The sequence below is a fragment of the Crocuta crocuta genome, unplaced genomic scaffold (assembly GCF_008692635.1).
Source record: "Crocuta crocuta isolate KB4526 unplaced genomic scaffold, BGI_CrCroc_1.0 scaffold1042, whole genome shotgun sequence".
NCBI classification, from domain to species: Eukaryota; Metazoa; Chordata; class Mammalia; order Carnivora; family Hyaenidae; genus Crocuta; species Crocuta crocuta.
In genome coordinates, this window is record NW_027527557.1 from 118,593 (window position 1) to 127,348 (window position 8,756).

The following is an 8,756-nucleotide window of genomic DNA, read 5'->3' on the forward strand; positions in this document are numbered from 1 at the left end:
GGCTGGATAACTGCCTATCGACAGATGCTTTAAGATGATTTAGTTCTGCTTCATTTCACATTAAAATAGAAACAGAACATGTGAAATTGTGGAGCATTTCATTGGGTAAAATAATCTTTGGATGAACAAATTAACAACACGACCTAGATTGCAAGACTTTCCTTCCCAAGGACCATGTCACCCCTGTATCATGTGACATGCTAGGTGTAAAGAGGGTGAGGACTTCTCTGTGAGGTGCGCGCGCGTGTGACAGAGAGAGAGAGCATGTATGTATTTGTGTTTATATATTTAATCATATATACAGCCCAGAACTGTACTGTATGCATTTAAGGTATTACCAGTATACGTCCTTATGCAACATAACACAAAATAATCTAGTAATCATATCCTTTCATTTATTTTTGCCTTCTGAAGAGGAACCCAAGGTATGTTTGCCTACAAAGATCAGTTTGAAGTAGAAACTGAAAAAAAGATAAAGCAAATCAGAGGCTATTAGAGGAATACATTACAGAAATATTCTAGATGATAATACTGGGCTATAAAGAATGTGAAACTAAGTGGCATGTGAGGAAAAGGCAAAATAATTGTCATTTTTGTTCTGACTGTGTTGGTACCTATTTAAGTCTTATATCACTAATCCCTTAGATAGGTTTGGGCCTTGATGGTTTGCAAAATATTTTTACACATGTCATCTTATGGGATTTACAATACACATTAGGTAAAAATTAGGGATTTAAAAAACCACCTCCATTTTACAAAAGAGCAAACTGAGAAGCAAGAGTAGTAGAGTTTTGCCAAAATCACACATTCTGGGAGGCTTTTTCTGCCTTTCCTCTCTGCATTACTTTTGTTTTCGTTTCCTTACCCTCCAGCTCCTTCATTGGTCATTTGTCTTCCTTACATCTTATTTCCCACTTGATTAAAATTCCAAAGCAGAAAATAGATATGTAAGCTGATATGGGAAAACCATTTATATTTCCAGAGTTTAATCCTGGGTGGAGAAGAGTAGGGATATGTGACTAACATGAGTGTAAGGAATGGGGAATGCAAGAGGTGATGTTTAGGCAAAGGTTGAAACGAGTAAGACCTGTCAGGACAATAATAAAACTTCAATCTCAACCATAATTTCCAAAATGAAGTTTCATAATAGAACATCAGCTCTACTAATATCTCTTTTTTAAAAAATACTTTATGGAGATGTGATTGACATACAAAAAATTGTATATATTTTATATAAACAGCTTAATGAGTTTGGGAATAACTCTATGCCCTTAAAACCATCACCACAATAGATGCTATAAACATATCTATCACCTCCAAAAGTTTCCTCCGACCCTTATTATTATTAGTTTTTTATGTGTGTGTGATAAGAATACTTAATATAAGATCTACCTTAGTAGCAAGATTTTAAGTATACAATATTTTACTCTGTACTATAGGCACTATTCTGTACAGTAGATCTTTAAAGGACTTACTCATCTTGCGTAACTGAAACTTTGTATCCTTTGACCAACATCTCCTGGTTCCCTCTTCCCCCCAGCCCCTGGCAACCACAATTCTACCTTCTGTTTCTATGAGTTTTACCATTTTAGATTCCTCATTATAAGTAGTATCATGTTGTATTTGTCTTTCTGTGTGGCTTGTTCCAGATAGCATAATGTTCTCCAGGTCCATCTATGTTGTCACAAATGGAAGAATTTCCTTTTTAAAGGCTGAATAATATGCCGTTGTATATATATGCTGTATTTTCTTTATCTATTCATCCACTGATAGACATTTGTGTTGCTTCCATGTCTTGGCTATTGTTAATACTGCAAGTGAAGCTTTCTCTTCAAGGTCTTAATTATAATTCCTTTGGGTATATACCCAGAAATGAGATTGCCGGATGATATATCTATAAGTCTCTTGACTGGTTTCTGAAGCATATAGATATCTGTTCTCAACCAGTAGCACAAGACATCACACTAACAATTGTTTAATAGTAAATCTTAGGTGTTCTGATCTAAAGCTGAGGTAAAATAACTGGTTCTGTAAATTTCTTCACTTCAGATTTCAATAGGCTATACTGAATCTACAGAATGGATTTACTAACCCCAAACTCTTACAGTACAACTTGTGGCCATCTTCGTGTTTGGTGGAGAACATCTCCCTGAAAGCAAGCATACCTTCACACTATGCAGAGAAACCTGGTGCCAGCATACCTCCAAATAGCTTTTGTAATGTAAACTCAAGTCTGGGAAGAAGACAGATGAAAAGCAGTTGGGATTTCCAGACTGGAAGAGGTGGGCATTTTGGCTCTCTGAAATGCCACTGCCTACGCAACAACAAAAAATAGAAAACGAGGACCAAGGAAGGAAGAAATATGCTACCAAAGGGGTTGATATTGTTGCTGTGATTCAGATTTGGTTTTGAGTTTCCTGACAGCCATGACAAAAATGAAAAAATGACCTGAACCACCTCTCCTGTCCCTGATAATCTGACTAGTGATGGAGTTACACAGACAGTTATTACATTACTTCTTTGAAACATTAAAAAATATCACAGACCTTTCTTTTGCTGTTTATTATATCCACATATGATTTAACCTCTAATCTCCTGTCATTTTTTTGTAGATGTTTTTCACCCGTGAAAAATAGGTAACTGGGATGGACCAATGGCTTTTAAAAAGTATATTGATAGTCAAAACATGGAAAGAGCCTAAGTGTCCATCAACTGACGAATGTATCAAGAAGATGTGGTTCATCTATACAATGGAATACTACATGACAATGAGAAAGAATGAAATCTGGCCATTTGTAGCAACATGGATAGAACTTGAGGGTGTTATGCTGAGCGAAATAAGTCAGGCAGAGAAAGACAGATACTATATGTTTGCACGTATAGGTGGATTAGGAGGAACTTAACGGAGGACCAAGGGGAAAAATAGTTGGGGAGAGGGAGGGAGGCAAACCCTGAGAGACTCTTGAATGCTGAGAACAAACTGAGGGGTGATGAGGGTGGGAGAGAGGGGAAGGGGGGTGATGGGCATGGGGGAGGGCACTTGTGGGGATGAGCCCTGGGTGTTATATGGAAACCAACTTGATAAAGTATTTAAGAAAAAAAATAAAAAGTACATTGATGAGACTAATTTAATTCATCTATCCCTGCCATTCATTGGCATGGAATTTACTTATAGAAGTGGTAAGATGAGGCTGTTTTTGTATCAGTGATTTACTTATGAAAAAGTAACATACATGTTACTTGCAGAATGATTCTACCCTAAAGGACTAATTGTTGTAAGGCTTGTTAGTCTGATTTCTCCACGTTAGCAACTCTTTAATAGGTATGTTATTTGCAGTCTCAGTATATACCCTTTGCTATGTAAGCCTAACACTCAAGAGACTGTTTATTTCACCCTGTTCTCTTTGCAATTTGAATAAGCTGCCAACAAGTGGAAGGTGTGTTTTGGTTATGGTATCATGTCATGAATAGCTTGGCATGATAAACAGAATTAAAGAGAATTATCATGATTTTCCACTAATTTACATTTTTTTTCCATAGAGAGAGAATACTTTACTAAATCAACTATGCATAAATAGTTACTAGTATTGGCATAAATATTAAATATAAACAGGATATAAATTAAAGCAAGATTTAGAGAACTACAAACACCTGGGTACAATTAGGCATCTTACTCATCTTTGTTACAAATTTTAATGTTTTTACTTGTTTTGCATCAGGTTTTAGTGAGAAAAATATTTAACTTTCTTTTACCCATCTGAAGTACATGAAAGGGCTCTGGCCTTGTATTCAGCATTCTGAGTGTTGGAGAGAAAGTTATAGCATTCTTCTGGGGTCAGAGATGGCCCCCTGTAATTGAGTGGAAAATTAAAATATTTTTTCTTGATTCTGTGAATATATCATGGCCCACTCTTGAGTTAATTTCTCCAACTTTTCCTCTTTACAGAGGTCTTCTTCCTTTTAAGCTCCTTTGCAAAACTTAGAATGGAAATACCATAGTCATTATGGAGTCCCCTATAGTTCAGGCCACTTACTACACCTTAATCCTGTATGATTTCATCTAGTCCTATGGATTTAAATATTACCTCTGTGTCTGCATGCAATTTATAAATATATTCCAACTTCTTACCTTATTTTTCCACTTGAATCTCTCATAGATATCTCAAAACTTATTTCCCAAACTGAACTCTTGATTACTCTACCACGATTTCATTACTCCCCAGTAAGGGTTGCCACCATCAACCCAATTGTTGAAACCCCCAAACTAGGAATCTTTAGTTCATCTACTTCTCTTCATATCCAGTGCTGCCACTCTGGTCCCAGCCACCGTACTGTGTTACTTGGATCATGGAGCTCACTACCTCTTCCATTGCTCCCTTAAATTCCATTCTTCATAGGCAGCCAGAATTATCCTTAAAAAATTAAGGATCCATTTCTATCCTCTTCTGAAACCATTTAAGGTTTCCCATAGCATTTGGAATAAATTCCAATTTCTCTCCACAACCTATAAGGCTCTAGCTGATCTATTTCCTGGCTAACATGCCAACCATCTCCTTCATGGAACTGCAGTCTATCTGGGTCTTTGTTGCTTGTTACACAAAGTTCATTACAGTTTCAAGATGACATTGCAAGTGCTATTCTCTTTGCCTGAAGCACTTTCCCAGATCCTTTGAGTGCCTGCCCCCTTGATATGCTTCAGATTTTGGCTCAAATATCCTTTCCTAGGGTGGTCTTCCTTGATGGTTCTAAAATAGCCTCACACTTCCCTTTACTCTATCACAGCCTCCAGTTTTATTCCTTTCATGTCACTTGTCACAAACTTTATTTACTTGTCTTATCACAAGTAAATTTTTTTTTATTTTACTTTATTTACTTGTTTCTGGTATGTCTACTCCTTACTAGGATGNAGGTCTGTATTCTAGAATCTTAAGCTCTACCAAGAACTCATGCACATTTAATAAGCATATATCAAACCCCACATGAAATACAAGTGAATACAAGATTCCTTTTTTTAAAACCAATATGAGAGTATTGTTGCCTTTCAAAAGAGTAAAGTTTCTTTATTCCTTTATATTTCTTTGTGGTATATATAATTAAAGTGTGCTGAATAAGACCTTTTCTCTTATATCTGCAGCTAAAGGACCAACTCTGCCAATAACAGCTTCTAAATAACCCTATGATCTAAATAGGGCCACATTGTCCTATCTTTGCACTCATTCCATAGGACAAAGAAATCATTTGCATATATAAGCAGAAAGGGAGACTCAGGGGAGGGAGGAGTAGTTATTAGAGGGCAACCTCTTCCTCACTTAAAGTACTACTGGGAGAGGTCTAGCTAGCACTTGCTTAGGAGGGGAGGTTCGGATGTTAAAATTTGCAATTGACTAAATTGGCCTGCAATGGAATTGTCCCTGCTGCAAATTCTGTGAGGTCTGCTTGAAATGTCATTAGAAAACAAGGACATACTTGAAGGCAGTGATGAAGCGGGAAGGGTATGGTGGTGGTAGTATGGACTTCATGTTTATAACTCACTACTTTCTGACTTGTCAATAAAGAGATTATGATTACAGAGCTTACATTTCCTTGATCAGAACTAAAGTCATAATGCCTACATGACTTTTACTAGCTAATTTCTTAGGGGCGCCTGGGTGGCTCAGTCAGTTTGGGCGTCTGACTTCAGCTCAGGTCATGATCTCACAGTTCATGGGTTCAAGCCCCACGTTGGGCTCTGTGCTGACAGTTCAGAGCCTAGAGCCTGCTTCCGATTCTGTGTCTTCTTCTCTTTCTGCCCCTACCCCATTTGTGCTCTCAAAATAAACACTAAAAAAATTTAAAAATATATCCATGTCCATCCCCCATCCACCTCCCTTCTGGTAGCCATTAGATTATTAAACAGGTGATGGGTATTAAGGAGTGCGCATGTGATGAGCACCAGGTGATATATGGTAGTGTTGAATAACTATATTGTATGCCTGAAACTAATATAACACTGTATATTAACTAACTGGAATTTAAATAAAAACTTTTTAAAAATCCATGTCCTTTATATACTTTGGATACTAACCTTTAATCAGATATTGCATTTGAAAATATCTTCTCCTTTTCCATAGGTTGCCTTTCAGTTTCGTTGATCATTTCTTTTGCTATGCAGAAGCTTTTTAGTTCGCTGAGGTCCCAATAGTTTATTTTTGGTTTTGTTTCCTTTCCTTCAGGAGCCTTATCTAGTAAGAAGTTACAGCGGCAGATGTTAAAGAGGTTGTTGCCTGTTTTCTCCTCTAGGATTTTGATGGTTTCCTATGTCACATTCAGGTCTTTCATCCATTTTGAAATTATTTTTGTGCATGGTGTAAAAAAGTGGTTCAGTTTCATTCTTCTGCATGTCGCTGTCCAGTTTTCCTAACACCATTTGTTGAAGAGACTGTCTTTTTTCCATTGGATATTCTTTCCTAATTTCTTGAAGATTAGCTAAACATATAGTTGTGGGTCCATTTCTGGGTTTTCTATTCTGTTCCATTGATCTATGTGTCTATTTTTGTGCCAATACCATACTGTTTTGATCACTACATCTTCATAATATAGCTTGAAGTCTGAAATTGTGATGCCTCCAGTTTTGCTTTTCTTTTTCAGGGTTGCTTTGGCTATTTGGGGTCTTTTGTGATTTCATACGAATNTTTAGGATTGTTTGTTTTAATTCTGTGAAAAATGTTTGTGGTATTCTGATAGGGATTGCATTAAATATGTAGATTACTTTGGGCAGTATTGACATTTTAACAATATTTGTTCTTCCAATCCATCAGCATGGAATGTTTTTCCTGTTTCTTTGTTTTCTTCAGTTTTTTTCATCAGTGTTTTTCTAGTTTCATATTTTCATTTTTATATTTTCATCTTAAGATAGAATGCCATTTTCTTCTCTAGTACACAACAGTAATTTTTCTTTTCTTTTCCCCCAAATTTTTATCTAAATTCCAATTAAAATACACGGCAATATTGGTTTCAGGAGGAGAATTCAGTGATTCAACACTTACATAAAACTAGTGTTCATCATAACAAGTGCCCTCCTTAATACACATTACCCATTTAGCCCATCCCCCACTCATCTGGTCCAGTGTGTCATTCAAAGACATTGCTTCCTTGGTGATTTTCTGCTTAGGTGATCTTTCCATTGCTATAAGTGGGGTGTTAAAGTCCCCTACAAGTATTATTACCAATGAAAATCTTTATGTTTGTGATTAATTGATTTACATACTTGGGTGCCTCAAGTTAAGGGCATAAATAATTAAAATCATTAGATCTTGATGGATAGACTCCTTAATTATGATATAATTCCCTTCTTCATCTCTTGTTACAGGCTTTGTTTTATAATATAGTTTGTCTTATATAATTACAGCTACTCTGGCTTTCTTTTGATGTCCATTAGCATGATAAATGGTTCTCCATCTCCTTAGTTTCAATCTTCAGGTGTCTTTAGATCTAAAATGAGTCTCTTGTAGGTAGCTTATCGATGAGTATTGTTTTTTATCCTTTCTGATACACTATGTTTTTTGATTGGAGCATTTAGTCCATTTACATTCAGGGTGATTATTGAATGATATGAATTTAGTGCCATTGCATTACCTATTCAGTTGGTATTTCTGATTGTGTTCTCTATTCCTTTCCAGTCTTTGCTGATTTCGGTCTTTTTTACCCACTCAAAGACTCCCCTTTAGTATTTCTTGCAAAGCTGGTTTAGTGTTCACCAACTCCTTTAATTTTGTTTGTCTGGGAAACTATTTCTCCCTCTATTCAGAATGACAGCCTTGTTGGATAATGCATTCTTGGCTGTATATTTTTTCCATTCAGCACGTTGAATATATCCTGCCACTCCCTTCTGGCCTACCTGATCTGTATTCCCTTGTAGGTTAAGGACTTTTTCTGTCTTGCTGCTCTCAAGATTCTTTCCTTGTCTGTGTATTTTGTGAATTTGACTGTGATCTATCTTGATGATGGCCAGCTTTTGTTGAATTTAATGGGAGTTCTATGTGCTTCTTGGATTTTGATGTCTGTTCCTTTCCCCAGGTTAGGTAAGTTTTCAGCTATAATTTGTTCAAATAAACTCTGCCTCTTTTTCTCTCTCTTCATCTTCTGGGACTACTATGGTATGAATGTTGTGCTTTATGGAGTTGCTGAGTTCCCTAACTCTACATTTTGATCCAATACCTTTCTTTCTCTCTTCTTTTCAGGTTCATTATTTTTCATAATTTTATCTTCTATATCACTGATTTCTTCCTTTGTATTGTCCACCCTCACTGTCATGCCATTCATTTGAGTTTGCATTTATGTTATGGCATTTTAAATTTCAGCCTGACTAGAGATTAGTTCTGTTATCTCTGCAGTAAGGGATTCTTTAGTGTCTTCTATGCTTTTTTGAAGCCATGCTAGAATTGTTTATTTGTTATAATTATAGTTCAGTCATCTTACTTATATCTGTTTTGATTAAATCCCTGACCATGACCTCTTCCTGTTCTTTCTTTTGGGGTGAATTCCTCTGTCTTGTTATTTTGTCCAGAAAAAAAAAAAAAAAAAGGGAAGCTAGATCCTATGTGTGTTTTGGTCTGCTTGTTAAAAGAAGCTAGATCCAGGGTGCTTGGGTGGCTCAGTTGGTTAAGGATATGACAATCGATCTCAGCTCAGATCTTGATCTCAGGGGTCGTGAGTTCAAACCCTGAGTTGGGCTCTACACTGGGTGTGGAGCTTACTAAAAAAAAAAAAAAAAGAAA